Here is a 12078-nt window from a genome sequence, read left to right as displayed (position 1 = left end):
ATTGGGAATTATTAAAAAAAATATGACACCTGTAAGTGTCATGTAACAGTAAACTATTGGTCTATTTTTCTAAAAACATTCTATTATTCCTGGAAAATATTTGTTTTTACAATTTACAACTAAAAATGAATCAATCTGTTTGTTAATTAGTTTGAATGAATCAGTCTGTTTGTAAAACTAGTCAGGTCAGGTTATCCTGCTACTGGTAACATGCAACCCAGTACAATCTGCTTCATATCCTGCTGCCTTGTAGGATACGCTTTTTTAGGCAAAGAATAGGAGAAGCCAACTCCGATTTAAAACACCACTTGCCTTAAGGCTCTTGGTTGAGTAAAAACTAGAGATAGTGTCTCGATAAAAGTACTCATCTTAGGCAACTGTTAAATGCATCCGGCTACTTTCTTGCAAAAGGCTTCCTTGGCAAAGACGTAAGGGGTAAACAGATTCTATCTGTTGACCAGCCTCGCACCCCTTCATCTTCTAGGCTGGTGCAGATATATTTTTAATATATTGTTTTCAGTTTAGGATGTTGAATGCTGAATCTTCTTGACTCAATGCATCGGTTTTGCTTGTGTCTCTGTTTTTATGACTAGGCAACTCATTCTATTATATCCAAATGAGAGTACAGCTCTAAAACTCAGTTTTATGATACTGAGGTCGGCTGGTAGTCAAGTTTCCCGAACTCTGTAGTAGCTCTCAGAGAAGCTGATTTTATCAAAAGAAAACAGGGACACCATCCATGTTGTGCATGGATGGTTTGCCTGTTTGTGCATTTGGTGTGCATTGTCAAGACCACATTTGGAGCCCTTTGTTATGGCTTAGGATTTATTAATAGTAATGAGGCAATTGCTTGGGCTATTAAACAGTGTATTGAGAACTGTCTATACTTTAAGGTAGTTACGTATCACCGTAACTACCTTAAAGTTGACTGGGACTCCATGATTTTGACTTGGGTAGATTTCGTCTTCCTGTTGACAAATGTGCTTCCTACATAACTTCGTGGATTCAGGCTGGCATGGAATCTTTTATTCCCTCTCAAAAATTCCAGGTCAAGCCTCACTCTTCTCCATGGTTTTCCTCAGATTGTGCTGCTGCAATTGCCAATCTAAACCATTACTTCCACATCTATCAGCAAAACAATTCTCCAGAAAACAGATATCTGCTTATTACTGCTAGAAACCATTGTAAAAAGGTTTTGTCTAAACCAAAGCCCGCTATTCTCAGGTCATGAAATCTCAGATTTCATCACAAAAATTAGGCTCGCATGACTTCTGGAGAATCTTTAATAATATCAATAATAAGGGCAAATCTACAAATCCACCTCTCTTGTATGGTTCAGACTTTGTCACCTCACCTAAAGACAAAGCTGAATTGTTTGCTAAGAACTTTTCATTAATACTGTCTCTTAATGTCAAACAGGTTGATCCATTGCTTGACATTTGTATCACTTCAGTTCTGTATCTAAAGTGATTTCCTGCTTAGACTCTTCTACAGCTTGTAGTCCGGACAACATACCTGTTATAATCTTACAAAAGTGTTCTCCGGAGCAGTGGTCTATACTTTCAAAAATATTTAATAAGTCATTATCTGAGTCTTGTTTTCCAGTCTGCTGGAAAGCGGCATCTGTTATCCCTGTTTTCAAAAATTTTGGAGAGCGAGCTAATTTGTCTAACTGCCGTCCCATTAGTCTTCTTTCAATCATAAACAAGGTTTTTGAATGTTCAATAAATAAACACTTAATCTTGAATCTTGAATCTAATAACTTACTTTCTGATCATCAATATGGATTCCGATCTTCTCGTTTAATAGCTGGTTTGCTAACAGTAATAACAGATAGGTTTTATCGTGCATTAGATAAAGGTGGAGAGGTTTTGATAAAGTTTGGCATGCTGATCTTTTTCATAAGGTTTCTTCTTACAATGTATCTGGTAACATCATTAAGATTATTGAATTCTTCTTTTCCAATCGTAGTATAAAAGTTGTCCTCGATAGACAGCACTCTTCTTCATATTCTGTAACTTCAGGGATTCTTAAAAGATCAACCCTTAGCCTTATACCCTTTTTTTAATTTACATTAACGATCTCCGAGATATCCTCACATCTTCACAACTTCAATAAATTTACAGGTTGTTACGTTACAACTACATAATATAATATAATGCAACGTAAAAAATAAAAATAAATAAATGTAACATAATATTACAACGTATAACATATCATAATAAAAAGTTGTTTAACAAGTATAAATAAGTATAACGTAAACTAATAGTGTTTCTTATCGTAAAAACTATCTGTATTTTTAAAAATAAAAGAACACAAAGAAGAAAGAAAAAAGAAAAGACAAGAAATTTTTTTGTTACTTCAGATATATACATGTTGTTGTAAAGGAAAACTTGTAGAAGTCTAAGAAGACTTATCATCGAGTACCTCTTTAAATGGTTAAATATAGTCTATTTCATACTTATATATAGTCAAAAGTGGTTAAACAGTATACAGTCAGTGATAGACATAAATATTTTATTATAAATTTTGTTTTATACATGTCAATATAATTGTTGATATTAAGTATGAGGTATTTTAATTTATTTTTCAAGTTTGCAGGATTGTTTAATACTTTAAGTTCTATATTTTTTGATATAATTTTGTTATATAGGTACGGACCCCGGTAGGAAATAGAAAATCGAGTGAACTTTGTTGTTCTTTTAGGCAGTGTGAAATTTCCTGTTGTTCTTGTTATATATCTATTAGAGTTAACTTGAAAAAAGCTATCTAAAAAATGCGATGGGACTAGTCCAAGTTTGTTTTTAAGCATGAATAGTACGTTTTGGTAGATGTTCATTTGGTAAACATTTAGTGCATTCAAGGTTTTTAGTAAGGGTTCGGCATGGGTGCGTTTGTCTTTATTATAAACTAATCTTGATGCATATTTTTGATTTATATAAATAGTACTCAATTTGGATTTGTGTTTACTTGCCCATGTAATATTAGCGTACGTAAGATAACTTTGGATGTAAGAAAAATAAAGGGATTTAAGATTATGTTGGGACAACATAGGTTTAACTTTGTAGAGTATCCCAATTTTTTTTGAAATTTTGGTGTTTACTGTACTTATATGAGCTCTCCAAGATATATTTTTGTCAATAAGGATCCCAAGAAATTTAGTTGTTTCTGTTCTTTCAAAATTTACCTTATCTATTTTTAGTGAGGGAAGGATAGTTGGTATATTTTTTTTTTGTTTTTTGAAATGAAACAGTATGTAATTTGTTTTTTCTTTATTTAGTAATAACTTATTTATTTTCAAGCATATATTTAATCTTTCAAGCTCTTTGTTCATACATTCATAAAGGTCTTTGATTGAGTTCGAGGAATAAAATAAGTTTGTGTCATCGGCAAACATAATTACATCAAGTTTATCCGAGGCTTTTGTAAGGTCGTTAATATATAGAAGAAACAGAAGATGTCCAAGAATGGAACCTTGGGGGACACCGCACTCAACTCTTAATAGTTTTGAGTGTTTATAATTATCTGAAAAAACACATTGTTGTCTGTTGCTTAGATTTTTGAACCAGTCAAGGGTTATGTTTTTTATCCCATAGCTTTTCATTTTTTTAAGTAATATATTATGATTTACAGTATCAAACGCTTTTGAAAGGTCAATAAAGATGCCTAGAACAAACCGTTTTTTATCAAAAGAATCACATATATTGTTAACTAGATCTAGGATTGCGTGTTCAGTTGAATATTGTTTTTGGAAACCGAATTGCTTTTTATTTAGAAATTTATTTTGGATTAAATACTCATATAATCTGTTAAAGATTACTCTTTCAAGAAGCTTAGAAAAGGTAGGGAGTACCGAGATAGGTCTATAATTATTAACTAAGTATGTTTCACCTGTTTTAAATATATATTGCCACTATCCTACTACAGGTATTATCTATACCTGGAGTTTTATTAAATTTTAAGGAATTTAGAGCAACATTAAAGTCTTGGTAGTTTAGTTCTTTGTATTTTATTTCGCTCTGGGTATCACTTAGGTATGATTTGAATGAGTTATTAGGAGACTTAATTTTTGAGGCAAGATTAGGGCCAATGTTAACAAAAAATTCGTTGATTTTTTCAGCAATTGTACTTTTGTCACTGTACTCTATATTACCTATGACTATTTGAGCAGGTAAACTATTTGATTTAACTTTTTTGTTTCCAATTATTTCTTTTATAGTATTCCGTGTTTTTTTAATGTCATCAGTTGCATTTTTTATTTGGTTCGAGTAGTAATTTTTCTTCGAACTTTTTATTTATTTTTTCAAATAAATTTTTGTATTGATTGCAAGTATTTAGATTTTTTTCATTTTTTTTTTTTTAAATACTTGATGTAAAGCTTTTTTTTTTTTTTTTTTTGAAGATTTTTTTATACCTCTGGTAATCCATGGACATTGTAAGTATTTTACTTTTAATTCTTGTTCTATAATTGGGAAGTGATTATCATAGTGCTTTAAGAATATTTCTATAAATTCATTATAAGCGGAGTTGGTATGCCCAAGGTTGCATTCTTGGTAAATCCTATCCCACCTTACTGCCGATAGTGAGTCTTTAAACTGTTGAACAATAAAATTATTAATTTTTGTTTATATACTTTGATTTTAGAGTTATTATTTTTTGTATCTTGTAAAAAGGAAAAGTATATCGGAAAGTGATCGGATATATCCGTTTTGATTACACCTGCTTTGATGAAGAATCATAAAATGAATTAGTCAATATGTTGTCTATTGCAGTGAATGAATTAAATGTTACCCGGGTTGGTTGGTTTATTATAGGAAATATGTAGTGTTGAAACATATCGTCAAAAAAATTTTGGTAACAGCATCTTCATTGTACTGCAGACAGTTTTATGTCTCCAATACTGAATAATATTTTGTGCTCTTTGTTATTTTTAAGAAATATTTGTTTTAGGTGATTTAAAAAGTTTTTTATATCACCTTCAGGTGGTCTGTAACAGGTGGGCACCAGTATATTTTTTAATTTTTTGTTTATTATTTCAATTGTAAAGACCTCACCATCGGCATTAGAAACCGAAACATCGGCATTAGAGATCGTCTCTAATTTTAGTAGTCAGATCATTATAAATATATGTCATAATTCCACTTCCTCGTTTTTCCACTTTTCGCTCATAAGATATTAGTTTGTAGTTCGGAATAAATAGGTTTGAATTTATTCTGGATGATTCGTCAGAACACCAAGTTTCTGTTAAGCAAATCATACTGAACAAATAGTTACATTCTATAAGAAAATGTTTTAGCTTGTCAATATTGTTAATTATACTTCTTATATTTGTGTATCACCGTAAAGTTACTGTTTAATGATTTTAATTCGTTTTTAAAAGCTCCTAATTCAAAAAACCGCGAGTTGAAATTATTTTCTTTAAAAAAATGCAAATCTGGATCGTAATCTTACGATCCAAAAAAATGCAAATCTGGATCGTAATCTTACGATCCAGATTTGCATTTTTTTAAAGAAAATAATTTCAACCCGCGGTTTTTTGAATTAGGAGCTTTTAAAAACGAATTAAAATCATTAAACAGTAACTTAACGGTGATACACATAAATATAAGAAGTATAAGTATACTTAATGACTCTTGAGTTATTAAGTAAAAAGTTATTAGCCGATTTGAAAACATTAAAGTGTTGCGTTTCGTAATCTATTGTCTGTTTAGCCATTAGTTTAAAGAATTAACTTTGCCACGATCGCTCAAACTTACGTAAAAACTTTCTTATTTTCTAAATTCGCGACAAAAAATTTTATTAAATTTAATTGTTGCGTATTTACCTTGGTTGCGATGATTTTTAACTTCTTCCCAAAGTTTCTTTCTCTTTTCCATCGTCTCTTTAGCAAAGTCTTCATTTATATATATTCCACTTCCTTTTAGGTTTTTAAGTGAACTTAAAATTTTAATTTTATCTTGGTAGTTTAAAAGTTTAACTACGATAGTCCTTGGTGTTTTATCTTCTTTGTACGATTCGATGCGCTCGTTCCACTATAATTTCAGTTGATATTTTAAGGTTGTTTGTAAATATTTTTTTCACAGATTTCTCACGATCACTCCAACTTTCTCCTGGTGAATCTTTCAGACTCTCGACTCTAATGTTGTTTCGAAGAGAGCCTTTTTCTAAGTCAGTATTTTTCTAATTTATATTTTTAATTTCAAGATCATATTTCTTTCTTATTTGTTTTAATTCTTTATAATTTTTTTTTTCCTGAAAGTTGAGACTTTCTTTCACATCGTTTAAGTCTTTTTCAATATTTCGCATATTTACTTTGTTTACATTTAATTCATTTTCTATTTTGTCGAGTCTATCAGTAATTATTTTTATATTTCCAATCACTATTTGTGTAAAGTTTTTCTTGGTCTTCTAATAACCTTTCTGTTTCTTTAAGCAATGTTCTTTTTTGTTCTTCAAACTTGTTTGTAATAATTTTTTCGATATTTTTAATCGTTATTTTCATTTTTTACTTAATATTCTTGAAGTGCAGTCAAAAACACGTGAGTTCGCGGCAAAAACTTTTGAAAAAAAAAAAGAAAAAAAAATCTAACGTGGCATTTTTCGTTGATGATACAATTTATTCTTATCATGATAAGAAGCCAACACTCTGATTGCTTGGAGGGTGCATTTGAGCTTGAAAATGATCTAACTTCTGCTACAGCATGGGGCTAACAGTGGCTGGTGAGCTTTAATTCAGATAAAACTCAATTTTTTTTAGCCAATCGTTATCGCAATAATTTTGATCTTCTTACATTTATGAACGGAAATGTACTCGATGAGTCATCTACCCTTCATCTTTTAGGATTAACTCTTACTTCCAATTTTTCTTGGAAACCGTATATCAAATCCATTGCAAAATTAGCATCCGCTAAGGTTGCATCACTTTATCGAGCTCGACACTTTTTTACTCCAGATTCAACTTATTATCTCTATAAATCTCAAATCCGGCCTTGTTTGGAATACTGTTGTCATATCTGGGTCAAATCTTCTAATGATCTCCTTTATTTTTGAGACCTGCTCTTGCAGCTAACCTCCAACCATTAACTCTTGTGCCATCTACTAAAATTTATTCTCGAGTTACTTGTCATTCTATTAAGTCTCATCCTTTTACTGTGACTATTCCTAAGTGCTCCTAAAACTCTTATTTTTCTAGTTTTTTTCCTTGAACATCAGTTCTTTGAAATTTGCTTCCTTCATCTTGCTTTCCTGATTTATACAGTTTGCAATCTTTTAAGTTGTCTGTCAATCGTTATCTTGCTCTATTATCTTCATTTTTTCTCCTCCGGTAGCTTGCAACTCTTATAGTGGTTACTTGCAGCCTTGTTGGAAGCGAAGATGTTATAAAAAAAAAACTGTTATTAAGAAGCTGTAATTGGTAATGCGCATAGCCAATTACTTGAAAATTTTATAATGACACTAATAGGTGTCTTGTAGCAGTAAACTGTTGGTCTATTTTTCTAAAAACATTTTATAATTTCTGGAAAATATCTATCTATCTATCTATATATATCTATATATATATATATATATATATATATATATATATATATATATATATATATATATATATATATATATATATATATATATATATATATATATATATATATATATATATATATGGAGCTAAATATGTCAGTGAATATATTTATTAATGATAATAATTTTAACCGAACTTGAAATTGAAGTACATACCCAGCTCAAGTTAGAGTAAAAATGGTACTTACTCAAAAAATTTTTAAGGTAAGTTGGATGACCTTTAAGTACCCCTCAAGGCTTAAGTTGTTATGAGATTTAATTATTTGTTATCTATATTTACATTTTAAAAGGGTATTATATTTCTTATATATTATTAGTTAAAGCAATATTTATGAAAGGAAAAAAAATTTAAAATGTTACGCAAAAGCTTTTGAAAGCTTGCTAATGATATGGCGAAACTTGCTAATAATAATGATTCAGCAGCCGCAGCGCAGTGGTAGCGCACTTGCCTCAGAAACAAAAGATCCTTGGTTCAAACCCCACCTCTGGGCAAGTTTTGCGACATCGGTAAGGAAGGAGGCCTGAATTTCCAATTAATTGCTCATCTGCGGTGCTCTTTGATAAGACCATAAGGACTTCTCGGGGCACCTAAATAAAAAAACAAAACAAAAAATTCTTTTAAAATGGTGCATAGTATATGGTGAATGAGATTATATTACGCACTAGTAATATATTAGTACTATATAGTACTATATGTACTATATAGTACTATAAAGTACTATATAGTACTATAAAGTACTATATAGTACTAAATAGTACTTTTATAGTACTATATAGTACTATAAATGTAGTACTATATAGTATTACATTTTTTTGTATTGTTTTCCATATTGTATACAAGGAAGAGTTAAAGCTACATACAGTATCCAACAAGCTTCTTAGAAGCTCCTGCAAAGTATTTTTATGTTAATGGTTTTTAAATAATTTGTCAATTGCTTATATTATTTTACTTTTTAATTAAATTTTATATTTACTTGATTGTTATTAATCTATTTAGAATGTAAAGTAAAAATATGTAGGAGTGTGTAACTAATTACAGTTCATTAAATATAATTGGATTGAATAGAAAATAGAAAAAAATATTGTGAATGATATAAACAGGGGCGACGACATGGGTTTCGAAGTAGAAGAGTACAATCGTTAATTTCTAAAAAAAGTCTAGATTTAAAAAAAAAAACCTGGCTCCCGCAGTGTCGTCAGCCCTGTAAGAAAAATGAAAGATCTCAGATTTGAAAAACAATTTTTTCTTTTAAATGAAGCTAAACCAGAAATTATAGGTAATATCTTATTTAAAATATACTGCTTTGCTATTGCTTTGAATTTTTAGCTATTGTCAAAAATTAAAACTTTGAACTTTACTTTTTGTTTTAGTCTTCAACTCCATACTGGAATAAACATTCTTCAATACTATGCTTACAAAACATTGTGTCTAAGAATGTTCATTCCAGTATAAGAATATAATCAAGAACCCAATGAAGACGGACAAGAATTATTCAGACTTAAGAAGAAATAAACACAGAAGAACAGCTTAAGACAAGACTAATTGAGAGTAGTTTATTTTATTTTTGGAAAACAATTTTGGATTGGTTCTACAGATTTAAAAAATCAAATAAGGAAGAAATAAAAATGTTCAGATAAAGAGAAACATGAAGGTTTAAACTTTTTGATAATGAAGGACCAAGACATTTTATTATCATTTTTTATTTTATAAAATAGAAAGTTCAGCAAAAAGGATTTTGTTGTTTTTAGTGTGTTTATTTAACTTTTCGAACTAAAATATACTAATCTTAGGTTTCTGAAGGTATGACGAAAGAACCTAATATATTGATGCTGCCTCAGAACTAAACTTAAGAGTTTTCAAAGAAGTTGAAAGACACACTTAAATTACTGTCAGACCTATATTACTAAAAAACGCAATATTAGCTTGATTCAACAATTGTTCCTAGGCTTTTTTACGTAAAAATACTTATATAGATGAAAAGCAGTTATTGCAATTAAATTGTTTATTGCAGTTATTGCAGATGGACTCACACACAATATGTGTATATTCATCGATAAATTTTGATTTTCATAGAATAATCTTTTAGCGTTCAAAGATTATGACTATATAAAATTTGAACCCTCAATTAAAGAAGGTATTTATTATCGATGAATATAAGTTTATTAAAGAATAGTACATAAAATATTTTATCAATTTTTTGATAAAATATTTTATGTACTACTTCTTTTTTCGTTACGCAAGAATATAAAAAATGGAGTCCAAAATTTAGTTATAAAAAATTGCCCATTATTGAGATTTATTCGGCCATTTGATGGGAAACATTGGTGCCTCTGTATTGCGAGTGCTTCTCGTACTTTACAGTCGATTTTTTTTGTTTCAACTTTAAGAGTTTTAATTTTCTCCCAATTTATTTTTTCATAGAAAAACTTGCTATGTGTTGCAATTGCTGACTGATGATGTTTGCCATCATTTAAACTTTTTTGGTGTTGTTGAATTCTTGTTTTAATTTGTAATTTTGTTTCTCCTACATATTTTTTCGAGCAATTAAAAATTAAAAAAAAAAATTAATCTCTCACAACTTAATAAAAAATAAAGATTTTCAAAAACAGAATCTGACAGTATATATCCAAGTGATACAATCTTACCTTGTATGTATGGTCTAATTAAGGCTCATAAGCCTGAAAAAGCTTACCCTATGAGAATAGCTATATCAAGTATCGGTACACCTAATTATGGAATATCTAACTACTTAGTTAAAGCAATACAACCTATCTTAAATAAAAATAAAACACGTTTGAAAAATTCTTTTGATTTTATTAACAAAGCAAACTCATAGAATGTAGACGAAAACGAAGTTCAAGTTTCATTCGATGTAATAAACCTGTATCCATCAATTCCACTTAAAGAAGCTAATTTAATTCTTATAGATCAATTAAATAAAGATGATTCCCACAGATGTTCTACCAAGCTTACTATATCAGAAACAAAAACACTTATAGACCTTTGTTTACATCGTTTCTATTTTTTGTGGAACAACGAGATCCATGAATAGGAAAATTCCGGTCCTATTGGTCTTTCATTCATGGTTGTATTGGCAGAATCTTTTCTGCAACATCACGAAGAAAATGCCTTCAAAATTGCAAAGGCATTAAATCCTCCTCTTGACTTAAAATCCTATTTAAGATACGTCGATGATAGCCATGCTAGATTTTCAAACATCCAAGAAGCAGAGAAATTCAAAATAATCTTAAATAAACAACACCCTGCAATACAATACCCAATTGAGACAGAAAACCATAACAAAACTCTGAATTTCCTAGATATAACAATAATAAATAACAGCAAAGGTAAGTATGAGTTTAAAGTCTACTGGAAAGAAGCCATTACAAATATTCAAATAAAACCGCACTCGAATCACGACCCCAAAATTTTATGCGCAATATTCAAACGTTATGTTCACAGGGCATACTCCATATGCAGTGTTACACATTTAAAAAATGAGATTAACTTTCTTATTCAAGTTTTTAATGAAAATGGGTACACCGAAAGCCAACTAAAAAGTATTGCAAATCAAATTAGGAAAAAACGCTACGTAAAGAACAATAGAATTCAATCCGAGAACAATGCTTTCCAACAGTATCATTACCGTGGATACCTTCACTATCACCAAAGTTAAGGAAAATATTTAGAAAAGTTGGCTATAGAGTAGTTTTTAAATCAAATCCTAATTTAAGAACAATATTAACATGTAAAAACAAATCTAGATTGCCCCTAAATAGCCAGCCTGGTACATATTTAGTTGAATGCAATTGCTCGAAAAAATATGTAGGAGAAACAAAATTACAAATTAAAACAAGAATTCAACAACACCAAAAAAGTTTAAATGATGGCAAACAACATCAGTCAGCAATTGCAACACATAGCAAGTTTTTCTATGAAAAAATAAATTGGGAGAAAATTAAAACTCTTAAAGTTGAAACAAAAAAAATCGACCGTAAAGTACGAGAAGCACTCGCAATACAGAGGCACCAATGTTTCCCATCAAATGGCCGAATAAATCTCAATAATGGGCAATTTTTTATAACTAAATTTTGGACTCCATTTTTTATATTCTTGCGTAACGAAATATGAATCCATTCAACTGCTGACGTCAGTTAAAAAATTTTTTTTATTAATCTGTTTTTTAACGTTCAAAAAATTTTGCAATATTTTACGAGCTGATGATACTGGTATCCATAACCCAGTGAAAATTTCTCAAAATAAATTATTATTTGTATTAGGAGAATTCGTATTGTTTGATGTTTTCTTATAATATATATATATATATATATATATATATATATATATATATATATATATATATATATATATATATATATATATATATACAGTATTGGACAAAACATTTGCAACCAACATCAAACAATGCTAAAAAGTGTTCCTAATTTTACCTGTCTTAAAAACGAAACAAATTATACTACCACAGAAAACAGTTCAGG

This window comes from Hydra vulgaris, chromosome 04 (genome assembly GCF_038396675.1).
Source record: "Hydra vulgaris chromosome 04, alternate assembly HydraT2T_AEP".
Lineage (NCBI taxonomy): Eukaryota > Metazoa > Cnidaria > Hydrozoa > Anthoathecata > Hydridae > Hydra > Hydra vulgaris.
The sequence above is the reverse complement of the archived record's forward strand: the minus strand, read 5'-3'. Positions refer to the sequence as shown.